We start from the raw sequence: 12,405 nt of genomic DNA on the forward strand, positions 1-12,405 counted from the left end.
CTTTAAATTTTTTTTTGCATTTATTTATTTTTGAGAGACAGAGCACAAGCGGGGGAGGGGAAGAGAGAGAGAAGGAGACACAGAATCTGAAGCAGGCTCCAGGCTCCAAGCCAGGTTCCAGCACAGAGCCTGTTGCAGGGCTCAGACTCACTAACCATGAGATCATGACCTGAGCTGAAGTTGGACGCTTAACCAACTGAGCCACCCAGCTGCCTCATGAACATTTACATTCCAACAATTACATAAAATATTGAATTCTAGCGAGAATAAATACAAATTATATTTATAGATATTTTAGGTCTGAGGAGGATAAATCACAAGTGGACATAGAAGTTATTTTTAATAACTTTTATTAATGACAATATTTTATTCACAAACACATATACTCTTGTACAAACACATTATAGTTACTAAAATACTCTATAATATCCAAACTGAGGCAGGAAAATGCTGGAGGTGTTTCAGTGTTAGTGATGATGTAGTTGGAAGGGCCCAAGATATCCTGTTCTCAGTGACCTATCATATAAAGTACAAGAAGCTTGTTCAGGGGCTCCTGGGTGGCTCAGTTGGTTGGGCATCTGACTCTTGATTTTGGCTCAGATCATGGGTTCATGGTTTGTGAGATCGAGCCCTGCCTTAGGCCCTGTTCTGGCAGCATGGAGCCTGCTTGGGATCTTTCTCTCCCTCTCTCTCTGCCCCTCCCTACATCATGCTCTCCCTCTCAAAATAAATAAATAAACATTAAAAAAAAGCTTGTTCAAAGTCCTCTGCAGACATTATTGGGTTCTCAGTAAATGTCATAAGAATCAGGACTTATTAGATCTTGGTATGAGAGTATCTATAGTCAGGGGAAACATCAAAAATCAACACTTCATTTAAAACATGTGATATAGAGTAAAAGGACCCTGGGCTTGTCTTGTCCCTCAAACATAGCTAGATCAACATCAAACCATTTTGAACACCTAGGGAATTGATCTGAGGATTAATAGAACATTCTGCATAATTTGAGGGAGGTAATGTGGCGGGTATGTGGTGTGGAGACGTGAATTGGGAGAGAGAAGAGCTCTAGTGCTGCAGAGGGGAGGGAGCCCTTTTCACACAGAAGATAAAGGGGGAGAGAGAGAAGTGCATTGGGTTTGTACAAGAAAACACTCCCCCTGAAAGTAGCTAGAGAGAAAGAGTGAAAACACACACAGGGGACTGTACAACAAAACTGTTCCCCAAAACTATTGATGGGGTAAAAAGGAGAGGGTTTCAATACACCAGTTTTTTATAAACAGCAGAGTAGAGTCTGAAGTTTCAGAGGTCAACCCCTGGTGCTCCAGTGAGGAAGCGGGGTGGAGCCTCAGGAGTGGGCAGTGTGGTCTGAGGATTCCTTGGGTCATACAGGAAGAAGAGGTTTCCCTGCTTGGAGTGCATTTGGTACAGGTGATATGACCTCTCCGTGGGCAAAAGACCTGGCAGCCTCCATCAAGCAGCCATGTTCACCCATATAGGAACAGAGACACCAGTTGAGGGCAGCAAACCCTGGCGCTGGCTATGCATTGGGACTTACCATAAACTCTGAGCCACTGCACAGTGGAGTGACCATTTCCTGGGACAAGCTGGCCCTGGCTATAGCACAGTGAGTTCCTCCCCCAGAAGATCACTGTAAGTCCAAACCTTGGGGGTCTTCAAAGTGTGTAGGGTTTTGAAACATAGCTGCACCTGAGATAAAACACTGGAGAGAGGTGCCACCTGGTAGGCAGATAGCTCAGACACAGACGGGGGAAGGTGGGGAACTGATGGAAGTGGGGGACACAGGAGAGATGACTGATCTCGCATCTGTGATGGCCCGAACTTCCCACTCTACAGAGTATTGAGCAGATGAAGCCATTTTCAACGTTAGCCCACCAACACTGATTGACCCTAGTGAGCTAAACAGCGCCACCAAGTGGAGAATGGAGCCATTACACCAAGCCCCGCCCCTCTGTGCTTTTGAGGCTCGTTTCCACTAGGGCAAGTCAGCCTGGGAATCAGAGCAGCAGGCCCCTCCCTCAGAAGATCAGCGCAAACCCCTTCCAGGAGCTTAGTCTACTGACCATAGACTGCTGCAAGGTCTCACCTCTAGGGGAAACTGGATCTAGCTTCATTTGGGTTTTTTGGTTTGTTCATTTGTATTTTCGTTTTTTTTTTGTTATTGCTTCTGTTGTTGTTTTTCTTTTATTTTGTTTTCTTTTGTTTCTTGGATACAGAAGGAGGAAAATGTTTATTTTTAAATTCTGTTTCATTAATTTTTAATTTTTTTCTCTCTTTTTTCTCTTTTCTCCTTTTTCTATCAAGCTTCTCTTGAAAAACAGAGAAACACACAACTATGATCTAGCTTCCTTTATTTGATTTAAAAATTAAAAAAAAATTTTGATGTAAAAAAAAATAAAAAAAAATTTTAATGTTTACTTATTTTTGAGAGAGGGAGAGAGAGACAGTGCGAGTCGGGAATGGTCAGAGAGAAAGAGAGACACAGATTCTGAAGCAGGCCCCAGGCTCTGAGCTGTCAGCACAGAACCCAACGCGGGCCTCAAACCCACAAACTGTGAGATCATGACCTGAGCTGAAGCTGGACACTTAACCAACTGAGCCACCCAAGCACCCCAATATTTTTAAATTTTTGAACTTTTATTCCATTTGATTATTATTATTGTTGTGTTTTTTCCTCCAAAATGACAAGTTGGAGGAATTCACCTCAAAAGAATAGGAAGAAATGACAGCCAGGGATTTAGTTAATGCAGATATAAGATATCTGAACTAGAATTTTAAACAACAATTGTAAGGATATTAGCTGGGCTTGAAAAAAGCATAGAAGACACCAGAGAATCTCTTCATGCAGAGATAAAAGAACTAAAATTTAGTCAAGCTGAAATAAAAAATTCTATAACTGAGATGCAAGCTCAAATACAGACCATAAAAAATGAGGATGGACAAGGCAGAGGAGTGAATTAGCAGTATAGAAGATAAAATTATGGAAAATAATGAAGCTGAAAAGAAGAGGGAAACAAAGATCAAGGATAACAATGGGAGAATTAAGGAACTCAGTGATTTATTAAAACATCACATTAGTACAAAGGAATTCCAGAAGATGAAGAGAGAGAAAAAGGGGAAGTAGGTTTATGTGAGCAAATTATAGCTGAAAACTTCCCTAATCTGGGGAAGGACACAGATATCAAAATCCAAGAAGCACAAAGAAATACCATTAAATCCAACAGACGCTGGCCATTGTCAAGACATATCATAGTCAGGTTCACAAATAAACAGACAAGGAAAGAATCCTGGAAGCAGCAAAGGAAAGAAGACTTTAACCTACAAGGGAAGACAAATCAGGTCCACAGTAGATCTGTCCACAGAAACTTGGCAGGCCAGAAAAGAGTGGCAAGATATATTCAACATGCTGAATGGAATATATATGCAGCCATATATGGAATGGAAAACATATGCAGCCAAGAATATTCTATCCAACAAGGCTGTCATTCAAAATAGAAGGACAGCTGAAGAGTTTCCCAAACAAAAACTAAAGGAGTTTATGACTGCTAAATCAGCCCTACTAGAAATTTTAAGGGGGACTCTTTAACTGGAAGAAAAAAAAAAAGACCAAAAGCAACAAAGACTAGAAAGGACCAGAGAGCATCAACCAGCAACACCAACTATGCAGGTAAAGGTAACACAATGGTACTAAATTCATACCTTTCAATAATCACTCTGAATGTAAATGGACTAAATGCTCCAATCAAAAGACATAGGGTATCATAATGTATAAAAAAACCCAAGATCTATCTATATGCTGCCTATAAGAGACTCATTTTAGACCTAAAGATACCTGCAGATTGAAAGTGAGGGGATGGAGAACCATCTACCATGCTAATAGATGTCAAAAGAAAGCTGGAATAGCCATAGTTATGTCAGACAAACTAGATTTTAAAACAAAGACCATAACAAGAGATGAAGAAGGCATTACATCATAATTAAGGGGTCTATGCATCAAGAAAACCTAACAATTGTAATTATTTATGGCCCCAACTTGGACCATCCAAATATGTAAATCAATTAATCATAAACATAAACTCATTGATAATAATACAATAATAGTAGGGGATTTCAACACCACACTTACACCAATGGACAGATCACCTAAGCAGAAAATCTACAAGGAAACAGTGGCTTTGAATGAGACACTGGACCAGATGGACTTAGCAGATATATCCAGAACATTTCATCCTAAAGCAGCAGAATTCACATCCTTCTCGAGTGCACACAGAACACTCTCCAGAACAGATCACATACTGGCTCCCAAATGAGCCCTCAACAAGTACAAAAAGATTGAGATCATACCATGCATATTTTCAGATCACAACGCTATGAAACTTATCAACCACACAAAAAAAATTTGTCAAGTCCTCAAATATATGGAGGTTAAAGAACATGCTACTAAAGAATGAATGGGTTAACCAGGAAATGTAAGAAGACATAAAAAAAAATACATGGAAGCCAATGAAAACGAAAACACAACAGTCCAAAACCTTTGGGAATCACAAAGGTAGTCCTAAGAGGGAAGTATATTGCAATTCAGGCCTATCTCAAGAAACAAGAAAGGTCCCAAATGCACAACCTAATCTTACACCTAAAGGAGCTAGAAAAGGAACAGCAAATAAAGCCTAAATCCAGCAGAAGAAGGGAAATATTAAAGATTGGAGCAGAAATAAATTATATAGAATCTAAAAAACCAGTAGAACAGATCAACGAAATAAGAATTGGTCTTTGAAAGAGTTAACAAAATTGATAGCCCCCTAGCCAGACTTATCAAAAAGAAAAGAGAAAGGACCCAAATAGATAAAATCATGAATAAAAAAGGAGAAATCACAACCAACACTACAGAAATACAAACAATTATAAGAGAATACTATGAAAAATTATGTGCCAACAAACTGGGCAATCTGGAAGAAATGCACAAATTCCTAGAAACTCACGCACTACCAAAACTGAAATAGGAAGAAATAAAAAATTTGGACAGACCCATAACCAGCAAAGAAATTGATTCAGTAATCAAAAATCTCCCAATAAACAAGAGTTTTGGCCCAGATGGCATCCCAGTGGAATTCTACCAGACATTTAAAGAAGAATTAATACCTTTTCTTCTCAAACTGTTCCAAAAAAATAGATATAGAAGGAAAATTACCAAACTTATTCTACGAAGCCAGCATTACCTTGATTCTAAAACCAGACAAAGACCCCACTAAAAAGGAGAATTACAGGCCAATAGCCCTGATGAACATGGATTGCAAAAATTCTCAACAAGATATTAGCAAATCAAATTTGACAGTACATTAAAAGAATTATTCACTATGATCAAGTGGGATTTATTCCTGGGCTTCAGGGCTGGTTCAGTATTTGCAAATTAATCAATGTGATATACTACATTAATAAAGGAAAGGATAAGAACCATATGATCCTGGGGTGCCTGGGTGGCTCAGTCTGTTAAGCATCTGACTCTTGGTTTAGGTTCAGGTTAGATTTCACAATTCATGAGATTGAGCCCCACATTGGACTCTGCACTGTCAGCAGAAAGCATGTATGGGATTCTCTCCCTCTTTCTCTGCCCCTCCACCACTTGTGTTTTCTCTCTCAAAATAAATAAACTTAAAAAAAAATGAATCTCTCTCTAAAAAAAAAGAAGAACCATATGATGCTGTCAATAGATGCAGAAAAAGCATTTGACAAAATACAGCATCTATTCTTTTTTTTAATGTTTATTTATTTTTGAGAGAGACAGAGAGTGCGCACAAGCAGGGGAGGGGCAGAGAGAGAGGGAGACACAGAATCTGAAGCAGGCTCCAGACTCTGAGCTGTCAGCACAGAGCCCGACGCGGGGCTTGAACTCATGAGCTGTGAGATCATGACCAGAGCTGAAGTCGGACGCCTAACCAACTGAGCCACCCAGGCGCCCCCAGCATCTATTCTTGATAAAAACCCTCAACAAAGTAGGAAGAGGTGTAACATACCTCAACATCATAAAGGGCATATATGAAAGGCCCACAGCTAATATCATCCTCAAGGGGGAAAAACTGAGAGCCTTCCCCCAGTCAGGAACAAGACAAGGATGTCCATTCTCACCATTACAATTAAACATAGTACTGGAAATCTTAGCCTCAGCAATCAGACAACAAAAATAAAGGCATCCAGATTGGCAAGAAAGAAGTCAAACCTTCACTATTTGCAGATGACATGATACTTTATGTAGAAACCCAAAAGACTCATGAAAAAATTGCTAGAACTAGTACATGAATTCAGCAAAGTCGCAGGATATAAAATCAACATGCAGAGATCTGTTGTATTTCTATACACCAATAACGAAGCAGCAGGAAAAGAAATAAAAGAATTGATCCCATTTGCAACTGCATCAAAAAAAGTAAGATACCTAGGAATAAACCTAACTAAAGAGGTAAAAGATCTGTACTCTGAAAACTGTAGAACACTTATGAAAGAAATTGAAGAGGACACAAAGAAATGGAAAAGCATTCTATGCTCATGGATTGGAAGAACGAAAATTGTTAAAATGTATATACTACCCAAAGCAATCTACACATTTAATGCAATCCCTATCAAAATATCACCAGCGTTTTTTGCAGAGCTAGAACAAACAATCCCCAAATGTGTATGGAACCACAAGAGACCCCAAATAGCCAAAATAATCCTGAAAAAGAAAAATAAATCTGGAGGCATCATGATTCCGATGTTCAAGCTATATTACAAAGTCGTAGTCATCAAGATAGTATGGTACTGACCCAAAAACAGACACATATATCACTGGAACAGAATAGAAAATCCAGAAATGAACCCACAACTATATGGTCAACTAATTTTCAACAAAGCAGGAAGAATATCCAATGGAAAAAAGACAGTCTCTTCAACAAATGTTGTTGGGAAAACAGGACGGTGACATGCAGAAGAATGAAACCAGGGGGCGCCTGGATGGCTCAGTCGGTTAAGCGTCCGACTTCAGCTCAGGTCACGATCTCGCGGTCCGGGAGTTCGAGCCCCGCGTCGGGCATCTGGGCTGATGGCTCAGAGCCTGGAGCCTGCTTCCGATTCTGTGTCTCCCTCTCTCTCTGCCCCTCCCCCGTTCATGCTCTGTCTCTCTCTGTTTCAAAAATAAATAAAACTTAAAAAAAAAAAATTTAAAAAAGAAGAATGAAACCAGATCACGTTCTTACACCATACACAAAAACAAATTCAAAATGTACGAAAGACCTAAATGTGAGACAGGAAACCATCAAAATTCTAGAGGAGAACACAGGCAGAAACCTCTTTGACCTGGCCAGACCCACTTCTTATTAGTCAAGTCGCCAAACGCCAGGGAAGCAAAAGCAAACAGGAACCATTAGGACTTAATTGAGATAAAAAGCTTCTGCACAGCAAAGGAAACAATCAACAAAACTAAAAAAGCAGCCTATGGAATGGGAGAAAATAATTTGCAAATGGAACATCTGATTTTTTAGAATCCAAAATCTATAAAGAACTTACTAAGCTCAACACCCAAAACACAAATAACCCATTTAAGAAATGGGCAGAGGGTGTCTTGGTGGCTCAGTTGGTTAAGTGTCCAACTCGATCTCAGCTCAGGTCATGATCTCATGGTTCGGAGTTCGAGCCCCACATATAAAGTTTCATGATAATTATTTCTAAAAGTAATTATAGACTGTTTAACTGATGAGTTCTCTAATATGTTGTTGTATAAATGGAAATTAGTACCTGTTTATCATAAATTAAATTTATTTCTGAAGAATACTTGACTATATTATCGATTTTTGCAAAATTTCAAGTAAAAAGGAGAGAATCGTTAAATAAAACCAAATATACAATATGACCAAATTTTGCAAAACATACATATGGGTGGATGTATACATAAAAAAGTTAAAAATATTAATTAAACAACAATTATTTCTGGATATTAAGATTATGATTATTTTTCTCTTGTCATAATCTTTTGTACTTTCTAATTATTTAAATCTTTATCAAAATTCTTTGGTGTCCAGGAAAGTCATTCAGTAACAAATAACAAAAAATAAAAATGGATAAGAATAAGGATTTTGCAACAGTAATCACTTTATTTGTTGGCTCTAATGAGTATTCCTTGTGTACGTGGTGAAATTTAAGAGGAAATAGAGGAATCATAAGTTTTTATTGCTAATTTTCATAACTGTAACACTCCAGCTAAGCAAGTTTATAATCACAAATGCTAGTAAAAACTGAGTAAAGATTTACAAATCTCTTTCTAATTAAAGACAATTTCTCACATTTTTTTGACAGAATGGGGTTACACTACATTTTTAAAAGCATATTATAAATGAATTCATATTTTAAATAATCCATTTACTATCAATTTCACAAAGTTCTGAGAAGAAATCAATGCAGTATCTTTCAGTTTTGATGCTATCAAACAGTACAACAGCAGCTCTTTCAGGATTACCCTCCCCACTTTATCAGAGTATGCAAATTATTGAAGTCTTGCTCCTGAGTCAGTGATATTTCTTTCTGAAACACATACAGAAAAATCTTTAATTCTAGTGAGCTAATCTTCCTCTGTAGTCTGTTCTTCTGCTGTTTTATGAGGAACTGTATTCTCAGAGTTGAGTCTTTTTCATTGGCACTAAGAATATATGTTTTCACTTATCCTCTAGGAAAAAGAAAAAAAAAAAAAAAAAAGGAAAGAAATTCCTGACATACCATGGTGCCTGGCCTGAAATTCCCTTGAATACAATTGAAAGTGAAAATCTGAAATTGATTTCTTATGGTATTGCTCTTGTTAGTTTTTTTTCTGTTTTTGTTTTTATTTTTTTTTTTAATTTTTTTAACGTTTATTTATTTTTGAGACAGAGAGAGAGCATGAACGGGGGAGGGTCAGAGAGAGGGAGACAGAATATGAAACAGGCTCCAGGTTCTGAGCTGTCAGCACAGAGCCCGACGCAGGGCTCAAACTCACGGACTGCGAGATCATGACCTGAGCTGAAGTCGGCCGCTTAACCGACTGAGCCACCCAGGCGCCCCTGTTTTTTTTTTTTAAATGTATGTATGTATGTTTGTTTATTTATATATTGACAGAGAGAGAGACAGAGAGAGAGACAGAGTGAGAAAGAACATGATCAGGGGAGGGGCAGAGAGAGGAGAGACAGAATCCCAAGCAGGCTCCATGCTGTCAGCGCAGAGCCAGAAGCGGGGATCAATATCACAAACCTGAGCTGAAATCAAGATGAAATCAAGATGAAATCAACTGAGCCACCAGGTCATCTGTGTTTTTGTTTTTAACCTTAATGCCTTGGTCTGAGCTTCCTCCAAGTTGCTTGAAAGTTCAGAGAATGGACCTAAAGTACTTGAAGCCGAGAGATGTGCTTGCTGTTATGTCAGACATGTCACAAGGGGAAGGGAGGAGGCATTTACCTTTAAAGCTTAAACTAGCTTTGGGGCGCCTGGGTGGCTCAGTCAGTTAAACATTCAGCTTCTGCTTTGGTCAGGTCATGATCTCTGGGTTTGTGAGTTCTAGCCCCACATCGGGCTCTTTACTGTCAGCAAGGAGCCTGCTTTGGATCCTCTGTCCCCTATTCCCCCTATCCCTCTGTCCCTCCCCTGATCTCTCTCTCTCCCTCTCAAAAAATAAGTAAACATTAAAAAAAAAATAAAACTTAAACTAGCTTTATCATTCCTAGGCTGTTCTGTTTACCCTGGAACACTTGTCATCATATAGAAAAGAAACATTATAGATTTTCTATGTCAATTTTGGAATGAAATGGCAAAGAGTAGCTCTCAGTTTTCATTCTTAAATGGTTTAAAAAATGAGAAGAACTTAAACAGGGCTTCAAAATGTACTAAGTTCTTCTACATCTTCTATCTGTTCATCTTCTTAATAAACAAGTGAAGTAGGTAAGGTTGTATCATTACCATCAGTCCCATTTTATGGAAGAGGAGAGGTTCAGAGATAGATGCATCGCTCAAGGTCACACATTTGAATCCTACAGGAAACAATTCAAATCAGGTTTTCATTGTTTATTTGTTAGACACCAAAACATCCAAATGTAATTGCACGAAGTAGAAAATGTCCGGTGTGGCTTCTTTTGTAACTTATTAGTAGCTCTTATAAAAGAAGAAGAAATCTTTGACTGTACCAAATCCCTCAATACCAAATCACAAATCAGTAATTTTTAAGAAAAGCTTAATTTATGCCAAGTAATTATGTTGATATCAATTCGCATTTTTGTGACTCATTTTATAAGCCATTTCATCCCTTTGAATATGGAAAGCCTAAGAAGAATATGAAAACATGTAACTGTGTGGAATCAAGGGAATTGCCCAATCCCTGAATAACTGTAGGATTCAGTTCTGCAGAACTACTACTGGGTAGACTCTGATCTTCAATTCACAGTTCCTAAATAGGATCCCCAAACAGGAATATAAATATAAAAAATAAGTTTCAAGGCAATACAAAAAAACTAAGATTCATGGGGAATATAATGCAAGAATATGAGAGAAAGTTCCTCTAAGGCAGAGAGAGCAGATTGAGAAAGAACGTACTTAGGCTTCACCTCTTGAAACAGATCCAATCTGAGAAGTTCAGAAGGAACTTTGTACTTCTTCCAGCTGTCTCCTAAACTAGAGGACCAGCAGTTATCAATCAATCAATCACAAAAGTTACCAGTTGCTCTGATTATAGGTGCTTCTCCATGAGATGACTAAAATACTCTACCTCATTTTTGTATATTTATTCAGAAAAAGTAACTTGATAAATGTAGGAAGTGAAAGACATAAGAACTTTAATTGCAGTAAATGCTCTAAAAGGAATTTTTAAAGAATTATTTCAGTTCAGAATAAGAAACAATGAAACAGTGAGGATAGGGTATTTCAGATGAATAGAGCAAAGATACACTAGAAGATGGAAGAAACTGCTGGAAAATTTGACTTGGAGTGCAAATTATGCATCAATGTGCCATCTAGTTGAGGACAAATCTAATTAGCAGATTTGTTGTTTATCTGAGATGAAGGGTTAAGAGCAAGCAATTTACTATCAAGTCTGGATAGAATTTACCTAGTTGGAAGATAGACAAAGAGAGCAAAATAAAACTAAACAAATAAGGGCTGTAATTAATTAATACAAAACAAGGAGAAGAAATTTTATTCTGAAGGGTCAAGGATAAATTTGTCTAAGAAAATAATTAACTATAGGATTAGCAAGAATGTTTCATAAAACCTGACTTCTTTATCAGAAAGCAAGGAAGCATAATCCTTAAGAGACAGAGTACTATAAAGAAAGCTATAAAGAAATCACAAGCTAACTACAAAAAGCAGAACAAAATTTAAAAGAGTATGGATAATAGAGGCAACAAAAATTAAATAACAGTACTAAAAATACACTTCTAGTAATGGTGAACCAGATTGCTTACATCAGTCTTCTTGCTGAGAACAACTAGAAAAGCTAGACAAAAAACAAACAATATTTCTTTGAAGGCACAGGAGAGATACTAACATAGAAAGAATTTTCAGGAAACCAGATGCAGGAAAAGAAGTAAACCTTATATTTGGCACTGCTTTTCTCTCAAAAAAGCTGCTGATCCAGTCAACCTTGAGGTTGAGAAATTGGTTAGAGTTTATGGCAGGCTAACAGGGCCAGTGGTGTGAAAAATGAAGTTCAGAGTCCACCAAAGTGGGGAGGCTCTAGTCCACACACTTGGCTTTCAGTAGGGACCATGAAAGGCTATGATCTAGGAGTAAGAACAAAGCAGAGGGAGAAAGAGCAGCTCTCTATACTGCAGGTCAGCAAACTTCTTTTCAGGGCCAGATGAAAAATATTTTAGAATTTTTCAGGCCTATTGTCTCTGTTGTAACTACTTAACTCTGCTGTTGTAGCATGAGAATAGACACAGACAATAAGTAAACTGAATGGGCATGACTGCGTGTTCCAGTAAAATGTTTTGCATTCACAAAAATAGGACGAGACTCCTGTTCTTCATTAGCATCTCGGATTATGGAGTAGATACTGGTTATAATGCCAGGGTCAAACAGGCAGCCAGAGTGATAGTGGCTTCTTGAGTGGAAGGGGGAGACAAGGAGGGATTCAGGCAACCTCTGTTGTAGTTTTGAATTAGTCTTTGTGTGGAAGGCAGAATAATGCCCCACCCAAAGATGTCCCAGTTCTAATCCCTAGAACCTGTGAATACGTTAGCTTACATAGCAAAGGGGAATTAAGGTTGTTAATGGAATTAAGGTTGCTAACCAGCTCACCTGAACATAAGGAGAGTATCTTGAATGACTCAGGACTGTCCAGTGTAATCACGAGGATCTTTAAAAGAGGAAGCAGACAGGTGGGAGGGTCAGAGTTAGAAAAGGGGA

At 38.2% G+C, this 12,405-nt stretch overlaps 1 protein-coding gene across 6 annotated transcripts in view; it reads left to right on the forward strand.

Annotated features, from left to right (window-relative positions):
• Positions 1 to 12,405, forward strand: part of PLPPR1 (phospholipid phosphatase related 1) — a 590,963-nt gene that overhangs the window by 275,971 nt on the left and 302,587 nt on the right. The gene's annotated exons all lie outside the window — the stretch shown is intronic.

This window comes from Panthera leo, chromosome D4 (genome assembly GCF_018350215.1).
Source record: "Panthera leo isolate Ple1 chromosome D4, P.leo_Ple1_pat1.1, whole genome shotgun sequence".
Lineage (NCBI taxonomy): Eukaryota > Metazoa > Chordata > Mammalia > Carnivora > Felidae > Panthera > Panthera leo.